A 15,719-nucleotide genomic window follows, 5' to 3' on the forward strand; every position below is an offset into this window, starting at 1 on the left:
TAAAGGTAATGGAGCAAAAACAAATTTTTACTTGACCGTGACAAGTGAATTTGACCTTTTAACCGACAAAGATCATGCGTTGACACCTTGTCTCATCATGGGGAACGTTTGTGTGGAGCACTAAGATAATCCATCATTGCATATAAAAGTTACGGAGCAGAAACCATTTTTACTTGACCTTCAATAGTGACCTTGACCTTTGACTTACAATCATGAGTCATGTACGGGCATAATCTACATACTAGTATTGCCCACTATATACAAACAATTTTTTATGAACCTAGCATGCATTTTTTTTTTGAGTGATCGCAGGATTCAGATTTGCGGACGGACGGGCGGACAGACGGACGGGCGGAGGGCATTCCTATAGTCCCCTTCGGTGTTCCACCGGTAGGGTACCAATAAAATCAGTAAGTTGTTCATGAGAAAACCTTATTTCTTATCAAAATTTATATTACATTTTAAGTAAGACATCAATTCAACGGGTTATTGTTCCACAAATTGAAGAATCGTGTTATTGTGGTATTTACACTAGTTTGAAATTACTTTATTTTTTCCTAGATGGACGTAACATTGTGTATTAGGTGAAAGCATGGCACTTTATTTGTTACACATCTTTGACATATAAGTCGGTTCGTCGTTACTGCATTTCTGGTCCCATTTTGTTAAAGTTTATTCGTCACTTTTAAATTACAAATTTATAAATCTTATTTTGCTGTCACATTTGCTGTCAACTCTGTTGCCAGTTTCATTGTCGCTTTCCGCACATGGCATAAAATATCTTTTACATTATGACTGAAATTACACCAGACACAAAACCAAACAACATCACACAAAATGTAGTTGATCCATAAAGACCATCCTCATATAACATAACTTTGGCATTCTCTGGTTTTCTATGGAAAGCCATATGCGCGATAGCCAATAAATACTTCCAAAGAATGCCGAATCGCCTGACGAGAATACGTACTTACACGGAAAATGCCGAGTGTCATTACGGGACACTTTACTACCTACTTGATTCAATTATCAACAATTAGAAATCTCTGCAAATATTTCAACTGCTAAGGAACCGTTGGTTAAGATAGTATGTAATGGATGGGTAACTTAAGCATCCAATTCATGTGCAGTTTTAAGACAAAAACAATCTTTATTGTTATTTCACAACCGTAGACAAAGGTCTTTAGTGACTTGGTAATTTACTTTTATTGCTAGTTCTAATTAATTGCTTAGCGGAATGTCTTCGTGACGATGATTCGTCTATCAATTCGAAAGCATATAATGAGTCTTTTGAACTTTCCCTTTCCACCTCGATCCAAGTATGAAAGTCTTTCCACTATAGATTTTACTATGTACCTATTTTATGCCTGAATCTGTCTTAAAGTGGTGTGAGTTTATATGTGCAACAGCATGGGAACAATACAAGAATACAAGACACAAAGTTTGATGCCAAATGACATTTATTTATAAATGACAAGAAATATTCAAAATACTAACAAGTGACTAGCCAGTTTATATACTATACTAATTAATTTCTTGTATACAGAATGCATGCTGAAAACACATAGGTGGGTACCCAAAAACCGCCATCACCAATAATATAAAGATCCCACTGAGATTCCCATATTATACTGTACCCAATATGAAATAAAGTAAATTACACACAGAATGGAAAAACTAGATTGTTTTTCCTGCTTACTTATATCATATCTGAATTATTTTAGACTGCGTACACTTAAATGATAGCTTCTTTTGCCATCGTATAGTTAAAAAGACATTCCTCCCTGAATTGCGCCAAAATTCAGGGGAAATGTTAAAAAAGTCAATAAATAAAAATCCAATATATTATCCATTTTACATTATGTTCTTCTGTTGAACTGCATGGACGATGTGGCATGCAATATTTTGTGAAGCAGATTAAAATAACCGCGTGATATTTGTCTGATAAACATATAACTATAATAATCAACTTAATGAAAACTGTATTTCACTCTTTTTGTCTTCCTTAAAACTGCAATTATCCATGTCTATTTAATAAAATAACGCATGGAAACGTATATTGAACGGCCAAATGTGTAATTGGCATGAAAATTTCGCGTTTCACATAACGCTTTAGTGGAATACGGATGCAGAAGACGTAAAGTGGTCACCAAACATTTAAAAATCTCATTGACATTAAAAACCGTGCATGTTTGCAGGATATATATAATCGCTTTATTCAATACCAGCTACATAAGAAGTTAATTATGAAAATGAGGAATCTTTCTAAAATTTCACGTGAAGTGTAGATTGCGTGCAAAAAGCTACTATTCTATCTTTCGGTGCAATCTTTGACAACTAATTAAATAACCCGCTATAGTCCGTGATTAATACGTCAATACGTCTGTTAACGGAATGGTTTAATTAGCACATGCTGGAAAAATTCATGTTATTGAAATGCCTATAGAATAAAGTGATGGCAGCGGAATGGTTGTTTTTGTAATGGTTAAGCAAGGTGAAATGTCTTTTTTCATAAAAGACTTGGATTAAATATAGATCCCGTTACGGAATCGTTGCATAAGTCTCTGCCATCTTTCAGACAATAAAAATGTATTCAATTATTCTTATCCTAAATGTAACTACTTTATGATTCTTTGAATATTCAATCTAATAATGAAGTTTCTAAAGTTATTGTAACATGTATAATGCTTTTATAAGTTGTATTCAGAAAATTTATGAGAATGGAGAATTTATCAGGATCCTGCGTTTGTAAATTTAACCTAAATGTTCATACTCGCATACCAGAGGTTTTCTAATAATTAAGAGTAATAATTACTTTAAGATCACTGACATCCGTTCTAGTGGTCTAGCTGCTATTTTGTTCTTCATTTTATCATAATTTAATGTAGCATTTTTGCACAACTTCAAACAATTATATCGCAAGATATGATGGCGACGGTGATCTATGATAGACTAGACATTTTCAGTCGTTTTAATTTCCTAGGTGCCCTCATTTTTTGTATAAACTAACAACAGTTTGAAAATAAACATACTAATTTAAATGGATCAATAACATATGGTGTCTTCTTTTACAAGTTTTGTTGGCGTACTTTTATGATAAAACTATCGATATTTGCGTACACACCATTGGTCATTTGCCTTCTACATGAACCTGCCAAAAACTGTATATATGATTTATATTGTAAACGGTGTCGCAAAAAGATAACAAACATAATTGCAATAACATAATATCTTTATTTTGTAGGGTTTGTTTCTGTCACATCTATTCATTTATTTTTTATGGCGTGATTCCAGCTTTTGACGGTGGCTAAAGATCCAACCAGGCTTTATTCCAGACATGGATTTGTGCCTGGGTAGATGAATTGATCTTCCGTAATGGATATTTTGCCGTATGCTTTATTATATGTTTGTCAATATAGACCTGCTGGAACAACATGTTTGCGCCAATGATCAACAGCCTGCGCACCGCGCATCTGGTCAGTCCATGCTGTTCGCTTTTAAAGCTATTGGAATTGAGAAACTATTAGGAACTGCATGATCCTGACCAACTCGCGGATGCGCAGTGTCTGGATCATGCTGGTCATACCACTATGATGTTTTCTCAGGCACGCTCATATATTCTTTGAAACAGACAGCATATTTAGACCACCTTACTATATTAAGCACTTGTCTGCAAGCTCTGTACAATATACGATTTAAAATGAATTGCTAAAATGACTGCAACAAAAGATGAGCACCAAAAGTAATACCTTGAATAGAACTGTAAGACAATAAACGGCATGCAGACAACTATAATGTACATGTTGTTGTAATGGACTGAGTATGTGGGATATCGGAAACTGACCATAAACTGTCAAGGTGATAAGGCTATATCTTTGTACCTGAATCAATGACGTTTTGCAATAGATGTGTAGGAAGTAAAAAGCATCAAATGTTAGCGATAATTATGAGGTAAAAGTTGTAACCATTAACGATGTAGCTGTAACTGGTCTTTCGTAGATATCATTATATGGAATACAACGTTACAACTGATTAAACTATGTGAAGTATCTATGTTCACAAATTACTATAGCTTGTGACAGGTCTTCAAAAGAGAATGAGGAAACTGGGATCTCCGCATTAGATCAAATGACCGTGCTGATTATTAACAATCGATTTTTTTTAGCTTCACCAGGTTCAGGTTATAGTGTTTATGGAATAGTAAATACTAACAGGTTATGCATAAATAGCAACTAAACAACATTTTTCATCTTTTCCATTTTCAATTGACCAAGCTTTTCTCGTACTGGTTTAGTTTTACTTCCTCCTTACATCTATGCTTTACCGTTTCTGTGCAGCTCGTTACTGTGCAATCCACGACAATTTATTAATTAACAGGTTTTTGACATAAATCAGTTTGATACATTTCAGTATGTCTAACTCTGGAATAAAGAACGTTAATGGCTTCACGATATATTTGATTTCTGATTTGAAAATATTTCTCAAATAATTATTATATATAATTAGATTTATTGCGTTCTCTTGATACTATCTTCTAAATTATTATAAATCCGTGGAGACTGACTTATTCTTAGTAGAATCTTTTTGTCAGACCAATGTCATAAAGACCAGTAGGTCTTATACTATCATCTTTGTACGAATATTACAGCAATGAAATCAGTTAGACTCCAAAATGGACATCTGTGTTAAGAACCTCATTAAGCACTTTGTATTCTTCTTCGTTTTAAAGATAACTCTTTTACTCGTGTCGTCATAACAACAACAATAACGAAACCTTTTTTCAATAAGAATAAGAATTTCTGTATTGCTTTGATCTTCGTACGTGAATTGAAGCAACAATAGTCTTGAGTATGGACAACTTTCTAGAAACTCAACAAATGTTTTGTATTCTTCAACTCCATCTTTATCCGTTTTACTGATTTTGAACTTTTCTACTCTGCCTTCGGGACAACAACAAAAAAGACTTTTTAAAATGAGAAATCAGTTGTCATAGATTAGCTGGCTACTGACATTAAATTTTTCGATGGGATATATTAACAATCGCATGGTTTTGGCAATGAACAGAACAAAATGTAATTAAAACAAAGCATACACATATATATGGTATATCACTCTGTTGACAAAACAACACGTTACAACATATTATCAATATGCACTGTGCGTTCCTTAAATGCGTATTTTAAATTTACAAAGGCTTACAACTGTTCTTGATTTTTCACTTTTCATTAAGTTAATAAATGATTGCAAAAGTTGACAAAATCTTGGCAGATTTTTACATCTAATTTCTCTGTAATACTGACATGTCATTAGAAAATGGTATTCAGATTCTACTGAATTGTGTGTACACTTTTCACAAAGTCTATTATTTCTTTCGGTTCCAATATACCTGCGAGTTTCTATGGCTAAGCAATGTGAAGAAAGTCGAAAACAAGTCAATAACCTTGAAGTTCTTAGATAGTCATCAATAACAAAACATAGATATGGTTCAAATTCAAAATTTGTCTTAAACTTAATGTACTATAATTCAAGTTTTGGAGAACTAAATACTGACCCATGCCACTCTTGAATGAATTGATCTCTTATTCTCCTCTGAAATAATGGAAAATAATTTACATTGATTTCTATGTTAGCCCAAAGGTTACTGTATCCTTACTCCCCTAGTATTGCCATGGTCGAAGTCTGATACTTTACACATAAGAATCTTTTACAGAATGGTGTATGCATCTTCTCAATATCTATAGCATTTGTATATTCCCCATATCTCAGAGCAGTACAATTTATCAAATAAACATAATTTTGTTTTAACATCAAAATTTAATCTAGAAAAAACACAATCCATTCACGGCTTTTAAGGCCTGTTCTGACAAACATTTTATTGCCGGTTTTAAAGTACCATTCCGGCTAAATTGTACCCCTAAATAGCAGAATGAATATACAACTTGCAAAGCCTCATCATTTATACGCCATTTAAAATTCAGGTTAACTGTACGTTTACTAAAAATACATAACATTTCAGATGCATGCTGGCATTTCATTTTAGAAACCGCATTTGCATCATATAATATTGACTTTCTAGAAAATATTTCTCATATACCTTCATTGCGTGCACCTGAGCAATTATGACCCCGATGTTGCTGAGAGAAATTAATGCAATGACCTAAATATCAATATCTAATACAAATTTTATTTCACTGACGGCTCACACTTTCCAAATCTCAAACAAGATTAGTAAACATTTTATTTTTCATTATGACAATAATGATCATAACAAAAGGCAATCATTATTACAGAGTTTTGTGGTAACTAATGTAAAAGTTGTGAAGATGATGACTGGCCAGATGCATTTCTATATAAAAATTCACCTGCAACGATGATTTTGGTGGCAAACACTTCTGCAATATTTTACTGGGTTTAGAAATAATAAGAAAACAAAGGAATAGCTACGCTTCGAGAGCGCATTCTTCTTTAAGCAAAAGCTATTAAAAGCCTATATGGTTATTTTCAATTCAACAACAAAACATAAAAATGTACCACACCGATTTAAAAATGTCACAGAAATAAATGAAATTAATTATAAGACTTTCGTGTTACAGGGCTCTTTCATATTGTGAAATACTGCACGTTTGCATTGTCGGTAGCCACAGCAACGACATGAATTATATAGCTATCATTTTCCTTATTCTGAAAAATTTGATTTAATATAATTAGCCCAATATATAATAGGCTTAGAGCGTATGATTCATATTAAATTCTGGAAAAATATCAGGTATGCAGACTCAATCAAACTGTTTTGCTGGTAAGACAATTTCCACAAGGCTTATATATCACAAAAAATTATGCTCATATATTTCTTCAAAATAATGCATGTCGCAAAGTTCGTTGATAATCAGTGTCATCCGTTAATAAATAAGAAGTGTTTTTGTAACTATAATGCAGAGACAGTAGTTATTATATAAATATCATATGGCAGCATGTGTGACATTGATATTGTCAACCCGAGAGCAGAATGTCACCCGAGGCGTAAGCCGAGGGTGACATTCTGTTTCGAGGGTTGACAATATCAATGTCACACATGCTGCCATATGATATTTATTTTATTATACCGAACAAAATTAAGTACATAAAAAAGTTTTAAAATGTTTTTAATTCATTTAATTCAATAAGTTTAACAAGGTAAACAAAATATCACATATATCAGGAAGAACAAAATTCCACTGTTAACAATGCTAATTAAATTCCTTGGAAAACTGTTTTTTATTGTACTTGACTGTTCATTTTCCATGAAAATGGAAATGTACTTAACCACAAATTTTAACAAGGTAAACAAAATATCACATATATCTAGAACAAAATTCCACTGTTAACTATGCTAAAATTCCTTCAAAAACTGTTTTTTTACTGTACTTGACTGTTCATTTCCATGAAAATGGAAATGTACTTGACCACAGTTACTTATATTTGGATTGATGTTGTACATGAAAGGTGGTCTTGCTTGTTCAAATCGGGTGTTTATAATTTGGGGGGCAGGCATGTGATTGTTCATAGTTCCTACATTATCATGGACTTGCTGAAATACACTATTAGCGACTGATGATGCCTGAGTAGTTATCACTGGTTGCAATGCAATGTTTGTACTCGCCTGTGTGACAACGGGTTTGTCAATAACATGTGGCTGCATATTTGGGGGATTATTCTCCTTCCCAGTGGTATCTAATTCAATGAATACATTATCATCACGAAAAAATCTCCTCAAGAAAGTCAAGATCGCTAATGTCAACCCCAGAAGTAGCTGTTTCATTTGGGGCATGTTGATTTATTGGAGCCTGTTGATTTATATTTGTCACATTTGGCTTTTTCTGCAGGGCTTTAGCCAGTGTATCAGAAATTTGCTGCTGTTTTTCGTCACACAAACGTCTCGAGTAGCTACGAATAGACATTTCAGATTTGTGTCCAGACACTCGTACCAGGTGTCGAGCCTCGATTCCATTTCTATCAAGTTCGGATATTGATGTGGCTCGAATACAATGGTTTGTGTACCGTTTAGACAAATGTGCCAGTTCGAAATATCGCCCATCATTCCAGCTAGTTTTCCCTTTCCTAAGGGAGCCATACAGTACCAAATTGGTCCATCAAGTTCGAAGCTATCAAGCGGTCGCTGCCATAGGCAGTCAATTCCTGGATTCAGTTTGCTGAGATACTTTTTAAACGAAGCCACCGGACAATTGACATCACCAGGAAGCTCGTACATTTTCCCTTCGCCAATGGTTTCATCACAGCTCGACTCGGCACTGAAAAAAAAGTGAAATGTTTTGAGAAATAGTTTATTTTTAAATTACCTGAAAATTTGCATAAAGTCAAGTCAATATTCATTTATTGTCGGTAGATAGTATAATATTATGAACATAAGCAATGTTGATATATCTGTAGGTTTTGACTAGTCAAAATAATTCGACGTTCAGATTGTTTCATATTTGTGACTGGCAATCTTACGTCAAACTTTGAAGGACCAAAATAATGGAAGATAAATCACAGTACACAGTCATGTAAAGTTATTGGTTTTATATGGCGTGTAAACATACACAAAGGTTTAAATCACTAGAAAATTTGTAATTTTTGAGATTTGATAATTTTTACATAGATTAATGAGGAAATTGAATCCGACCTTTCTATACATGTAAGATTTATTTGAATTCATGGCCAATTTGTGAAATTATCAACATTTTAACCTATAGCATACAAATAGCGATAAAAATTTCATTGGAAATTGCTTCAACTATTTTAAGGGGTGTAACGATACGCTAGTCTCACGATACAATACATATCGTGATACAGATGCAACAATATGTGTATCGGCAGACTAAGGTATCGGGATACAGAGAATTGCAATATATCGTTACACCCTACTGTAGTAAACTATCTTGGTCTTTGAGTGGGGATATTGGCCATTTGCAAAAATATCTCAATATTTCCTAGGAGCGCGTCAGATTAGCTGGACTAGCTTTTCATCAGCATGTGTCAACTGAATTTTAAAGATTACTGCAGTGTGATTAAATAGATTTAGATCTAGCAAATTTCTGTAAATTTGTTTCTTACCCATGATTTTTATCAGCTTCATCCACCATCTGATAGACATATCTCCTACCGGCAGCATTGACAGCGACGGCAAAGGTGTCTTTTTTCATTCCTCTCAGATTTTCCTGCCCTCTCCGGCAAAGAAAGTACATAATTTCAAACCAGACCTTTTTCTGTAACCCACATGGTGTGTCAATGTCAAATGCTATATTTTCACTACTGAAAAGTTTTTGAAGATCCTCAGAGGAAATTTCATCTTTGTGTTCAATAGATCCTTTACCCTTTTTTTTCAGATCTGTCACTTTGCTCTTAAATGTGGTAAGACATGACGAAAATGAATTATCATTGCACACATCAATTTTACACTCATCTTTCAGATATTTACAAATTCCGTACTTAATTGATGTCAGTGATGATTTCTTTAGTTCCGACCCATCTGTCTTTCTTATGCTTGCAAAGAATGCTCGAAGAGATTTGTTTAATTCCTCGCTTGAAAATCCTTCAAATCACAGTTTTCGCCGGAGAAATTCACGAAACAGAGACACACTTCTTTTTATTACACGTTTTGTGTTTTTTGAGTCTTTCTGTCCATCAAGAGTGTCTAAATCATCTTCAGAAATACTAGCAAATCGAGACATGTTTACATGCTGACAGTTCCTGTCGTCTGATGTTTTTTGTGTACACATTGAATAGTGACGTCACTGCTGTATGTGTATAAGGGAGGCAATCACGTCATGATTTAGCTTAAATATTGAAGCAGTTATTTGCCCTTATATGACATTCAAAATATCACTGCGGTCACATGACCTGACAGTCAATTTTCGCTTGGTCACGTGTCAAAAGGTTGAAAATGTTTCTGATAGTCAAAATATCTCTTTTTCGGGTAATGGGATTTTACCATTGTATACAAAAGTGAGGTATAATAACAATAAATACTAAATAGTCCTTATTTATATTTATGTATCATTTAATGGCAGCAGATTAGACTTCAAAATTCCACTCGTAATGTAATGAGGATTGGATTTAAGGGGTCTCATCCATGTTCGGTACTAATAATGTGTAAAGAGGGAACACTTACATTAATATCTTGCTCCTATATCCCATATGAAATGCACAAAGATATCAGGAAAAGTTGTAACATGGTTTTCCCTGTTGGATATTCTTCCTTGTTTTTAGAGTTCTATAAACACACAAGGTATAATTCTGAATATATACGATTCTAGGCTACCTATATAGAATAAAAGCGTTTTATGGGAGTTGTGTTAAACTAAACCATGATTCAGTTACTGAAATATATTATATGTTTTCAACAAATGTAAACAATATAGCCTAACGGAAATTACCTTATAAACCGTTTAAATGGGTCAACAGTGTTGTTGTACTTATAAAATAGACTGGCCCGGTTTAAAGGTTGGTCAGGGCTACGGATATGCGGTATGTATTGTATTTTGTCATTATTTTTTAGTATGGATCCCCTTCAGTTTGGAAACATCCATGTTTACAAACACGTCTGTTTATTTTATGAGGAGTACACGAATCGGATTGTTTGTTATCCAAATCAACTAATACCTATATGAGACATTTTAGTTGTTAACAAATGCAGTCTTTAGATAATAGCATCATAATTGTATGTCTTCACAATACCTTAACTCTGGATGAAAGAATCAGGGATATATGAATATATATCATTTGAATAATTTTAAGGTGTTCCTAAGCATAATATAATTTTATTCTGGAAATATATTTCATTTTCCATTTTACAAACACAATACGTTACAGCATTTGAAGCAGTAATATGCCTTCTTCCGCAATTGTAACTGTCGACAACAAACAAATATCAAGCTTAGTTCAAGCAATGTAGATTGCCTGGAATTCACAATATGCACACAATTGTATTGACAATGTAACTATCATAAAGTTGCTTCTCTATTAAATATAGTAAGGTTCTGATACTCCATACTTTCTGAAAAGTTAAGATGCAGCCAGCAACCTAACATATCAGTCATGAAATAATTGTTAATTAACAACATTATGAAGATTCCAAAGAAAATGTACCAAGTATATGCAATAGAAATCGCAGACCTATGATATATTCCATCGGAAAGTTAACGCCAATACTAGTAATCAGTTAATTTAAAATCTGATCTGATCAAAATTGCAGTGCCAGATATGAAATATTTGAATAAAAGCTTTTCCAAGTTCCTGCTGTGTACACAAATGATCTTTTATATGGATTTTAAATCCGTCTTTTTCATTATAAATGTGTAACAATTGTCAGCTACTAATTTAATCAGCAACTGCTAATGGTTTCAAATGTCAATTTCTTTTATTTTCAAATTTGCTAAGAATTGATTCTGGATGCCAGTTTCTTGATGTATATCATTTTTTAAAGTTTGCTAAGCAGGCATGTATACTGGAATGTCAATGTACTACATAACAAGGTGGCAATAACTCCGCACAATATTAAGATAATTGAATTCTCATTAAAAGAGTTGTTTTGTTGTTGCTATTGTTGTCGTTGTCACGATGTCTCGAGCAGAAGAATTAACTATAAGTAAAACGGTTAGAAACTGAGTTTACAGTACCAAGCATTCACTTACTGTCTTATTCAAGTCTAACATTACATTGATTTCTTTGCTGCAAAAGATACAACGTATAAGTAGATTTCTCGGAAAGACGCACAAGGAAACACGCACAAAGATAATAGCCATAATGGTCTTCGTGGCATTGTTCAGACAAAAGTCCTTGATTTGAAATAATTCAGTCCCCAAGGATTTATAACGGTTTAGAATATAATACTGAAAGCAAACTATAAATCTAATTATATCTAATAACTTTGTGAGAAATATTTTCAAACAGGAAGCAAATATGAGCCGTGCCATGAGAAAACCAACATAGTGGGTTTGCGACCAGCATGGATCCAGACCAGCCTGCGCATCCGCGCAGTCTGGTCAAGCTCCATGCTGTTCGCTTTTAAAGCCTACTGCAATAAGAGAAACCGTTAGCGAACAGTATGGATCCTAACCAGACTGCGCGGATGCGCAGGCTGGTCTGGATCCATGCTGGTCGCAAACCCACTATGTTGGTTTTCCCATGGCACGGCTCATATATCGTGAAGTCATTAACGCTCCTAATTCCGAAGTTAAAGATATACATAAATATTTCTAAGAGATTAATGTCAGTAACTAGTCAGTTAATAAGCTACCGTAGATTGCACAGTAATTAGTTCCTCAGAGACGTAAAAACTTAGATAAGGAGGAAGTAACACTAAACTGATTTTGAAAATAGGATCACAAGTGTTGTTGACTAAAATTGAAAGAGACGGTTGTTTTGTTGCTCTTTATTCATAGCTTGTCTTTGCTTACAAGTGTTATAATATGATCCTAATGTGGTCAAAATAACAATTTTTAATTATTATAACGACCATTTGGTCATATGCGATTGAGACCCAATTATGTTTACTCATTACTTTATGACGACCTGGAACAAGCTATAGTAATTTGTGAACATAGATCCTTCACATAGTTTAATTAGTTATCACGTTGTTTAGCGAATACTTCTCACTCTTTTACATGATGATATCTATGAAAGACCAAAAACGGTCAAATCATTAAAAGTTATGGATTCTACTTCTTAATTAACGCTACCAACTTATATTTTAACACCGAACATATTGTTACTTTCCACATATTATTTGCAAAGCATGTTTGTTCACCACAGCAGCTGCTGTGATATATCTTAATCACCTTGACAGTTCATAATCAATGTTAAATATTTTCCATTTTCAGTTCCCACATACTCAGTCAATTACATGTACACTATAATTGTCTGCATTACGTTTTATTGTATGACATTACAAACGTACAACCTGTATTTAAGGTGTTGCGTTTAGCATTCATTTTTGTTGCCATTTAAGTTGTATATTGTTCGGGCGGTTCCAGACAGCTGACTCGTATAGCTAGGTAGTCAAAATATGTTCTCTGTTTTAAAAGTTTCATTTTGGTATACTTTCAGCTGGCAAACTAGTCTACAATCACATTGATATTGGCAACGTAAGAATTGTCAAGACAGACCCCAGATGTATCCAAAATCTGCACTTTTAAATATTTTGCTTATATTTAATTATAAGTCCTAATTACACTAAGCTATCATAGAGGCTTACGGAAAAGCCACCGGGCTGGCTCACCGAGGGAGGGTCGTTGACTCTACCAAGGCGCCCAACCGTGCCTAAAATAATGCCATAATGGACACATGGGATCTTTCGTCGCCACCAAGTGCTGTAAACTCCCAGTAGGAGCTAAATTGTGTAGGTGCGACTTAAGACCAAATGAGGGGGCCTCCGTAGCCGAGTGGTTAATGACACTGACTTCGAATCACTTGTCACTCACCAATATGGGTTCGAGCCTTACTCGGGACGTTGAATTCTGCTTGTGAGGAAGCCATCCAGTTGGCTTACGGAAGCTCGGTGGTTCCATCCAGGTGACCGCGTTACTTCTGTTAACAAGGGCTGAGGCTTAGGCATAAATACAAGTACTGTAACATAAGGTGCATTGACGGCCGCTCGTAAATAAGGAAGACATGTTGTTACCGTGCAGTAGACCAGAATCGTTTATTTAAAAGAAACCCTTAAAATCGCAGTATATCCAAATCACGGTGCAATATAGCTTAACAGAGTAGTTTTAGTTTGTTTTTTATAAAAGAAAATAACGTTTCTGGTATTATGAATTATTCTTACATGGCTCGATTTGATTTCCAGTTAAACAAAGAAGGAGATCAAGCTCTGTATATTCTGCGGTAAACAACGGTTGACGCGCGAACCGGTAAGAGAGCATTTTAACGTCAATTATGACGTCAAATTGCCGCATAACGTCTGGTTCATTACTCTTCGGGTAAATGAAGTCCAGCATAATATCTATTAACGATCAGAGCTAAGTGTATTTAGAAAGAAAAATAATATTTTTAAAATTTCCAATCTTTTGATAATCATAAAAATCTAAAATATCAAAGTTTGACTGTAAACATCTTGTGTTTAATACTTTGATACTTAAAATGACAATGAAAATAAAGAATCGAATTTTAAGGAATCCTCAAGGTTTGTATAAAAATATTACAAAAAAAGTAATAATAATTAAAAAGCATGGCATTTTCAGGCCCAATAGTCCTCATGGCGGCATGCTTCAGGAAATCATCGGACCAGTCCCACAAGGAAGCGTCATCCTGTAGAACGGCTGGATGCAGTGTAGCCGGGAGAGCATCTTTGTATAATTGATTGAAAAATACACACATGGTGACGTCATTATTTATGATGATTTGTCGCAGGCGACGGGGCACACAACGTCGTAAACATCCTCAAAGGAGAATGATGTGCTTCCTTGGAAGGATTTCCTGATGACTTCACTTATCGATCTTCTTCAGAACCAATGTTGCGAGTTCACTACCAACCAACGAAATATCTCACCAGATGTTGCCGACAAATGGTGGAACCGTAACTGAAACACTCGCATTGATTGTGGTGACGATCACATGTGTCACAGTTGCGACGAGCCAATTTTCCAGTTTCAAATGCAGTTCTGTACGTAAGGTGACAGTCACGTGTGTCACAGTTGCGACGAGCCAATTCTCAAATTTCAAGTGCAATTCTGTATGTCAGTTTACGGTGTCATGATTGTGTCACAGTTGCAATGAGCCAATTCTCAAATTGCAAATGCTATTCTGTATGTAAGGTCACGGACACATGTTTGTGTCAAAAATGCGACGAGCCAATTCTCCAATTTCAAATGCAATTCTGTATGTCAGGTGACGGTCACATGATTGTGTCACAGTTGCGACGAGCCAATTCTTCAATTTCAAGTGCAATTCTGTATGTCAGATTGCGGTCACATGATTGTCACAGTTGTGACGAGCCAATTCTCCAATTTCAAATGCAATTCTGTATGTCCGGTGACGGTCACATGATTCTGTCACAGTTGACACGAGCCAATTCTCCAATATAAAATGCAATTCTGTATGTCAGTTGACAGTCATATGATTGTGTCACAGTTGCGATGAGCCAATTCTCCAATTTCAAATGCAATTCTGTATGTCAGTTGACGGACACATGTTTGTGTCACAGTTGTGACGAGCCAATACTCCAATTTCAAATGCAATTCTGTACGTCAGATGACGGTCACATGATTGTGTCACAGTTGCGACGAGCCAATTCTCCAATTTCAAATGCAATTCTGTATGTCAGGTGACGGTCACATGATTGTGTCACAGTTGCAACGAGCCAGTTCTCCAATTTCAAATGCAATTCTGTACGTCAGATGACGGTCACATAATAGTGTCACAGTTGCGACGAGCCAATACTCAAATTTCATGTGCAATTCTGTATATCAGGTTACGGTGTCATGATTGTGTCGCAGTTGCAATGAGCCAATTCTCAAATTTCAAATGCTATTCTGTATGTCAGGTGACGGACACATGTTTGTGTCAAAAATGCGACGTGCCAATTCTCCAATTTCAAATGCAATTTTGTATGTCAGGTGACGGCCACATGATTGTGTCACAGTTGCGATGAGCCAATTCCCAATTTCAAGTGCAATTATTCTGTATGTCAGGTTACGGTCACATGATTGTCACAGTTGCGACGAGCCTATTCTCCAATT

The 15,719-nt window shown here is 34.9% G+C and overlaps 1 protein-coding gene and 1 pseudogene across 1 annotated transcript in view; both read right to left on the reverse strand.

The window, feature by feature from the left end:
- LOC123557781 (transient-receptor-potential-like protein) overlaps positions 1-15,719 on the reverse strand; it is a 123,561-nt gene that overhangs the window by 74,944 nt on the left and 32,898 nt on the right. The gene's annotated exons all lie outside the window — the stretch shown is intronic.
- On the reverse strand, positions 7,127-10,007 carry LOC123548061 (uncharacterized; annotated as a pseudogene).

This window comes from Mercenaria mercenaria, chromosome 5 (assembly GCF_021730395.1).
Source record: "Mercenaria mercenaria strain notata chromosome 5, MADL_Memer_1, whole genome shotgun sequence".
In the NCBI taxonomy this organism is placed as follows: Eukaryota; Metazoa; Mollusca; class Bivalvia; order Venerida; family Veneridae; genus Mercenaria; species Mercenaria mercenaria.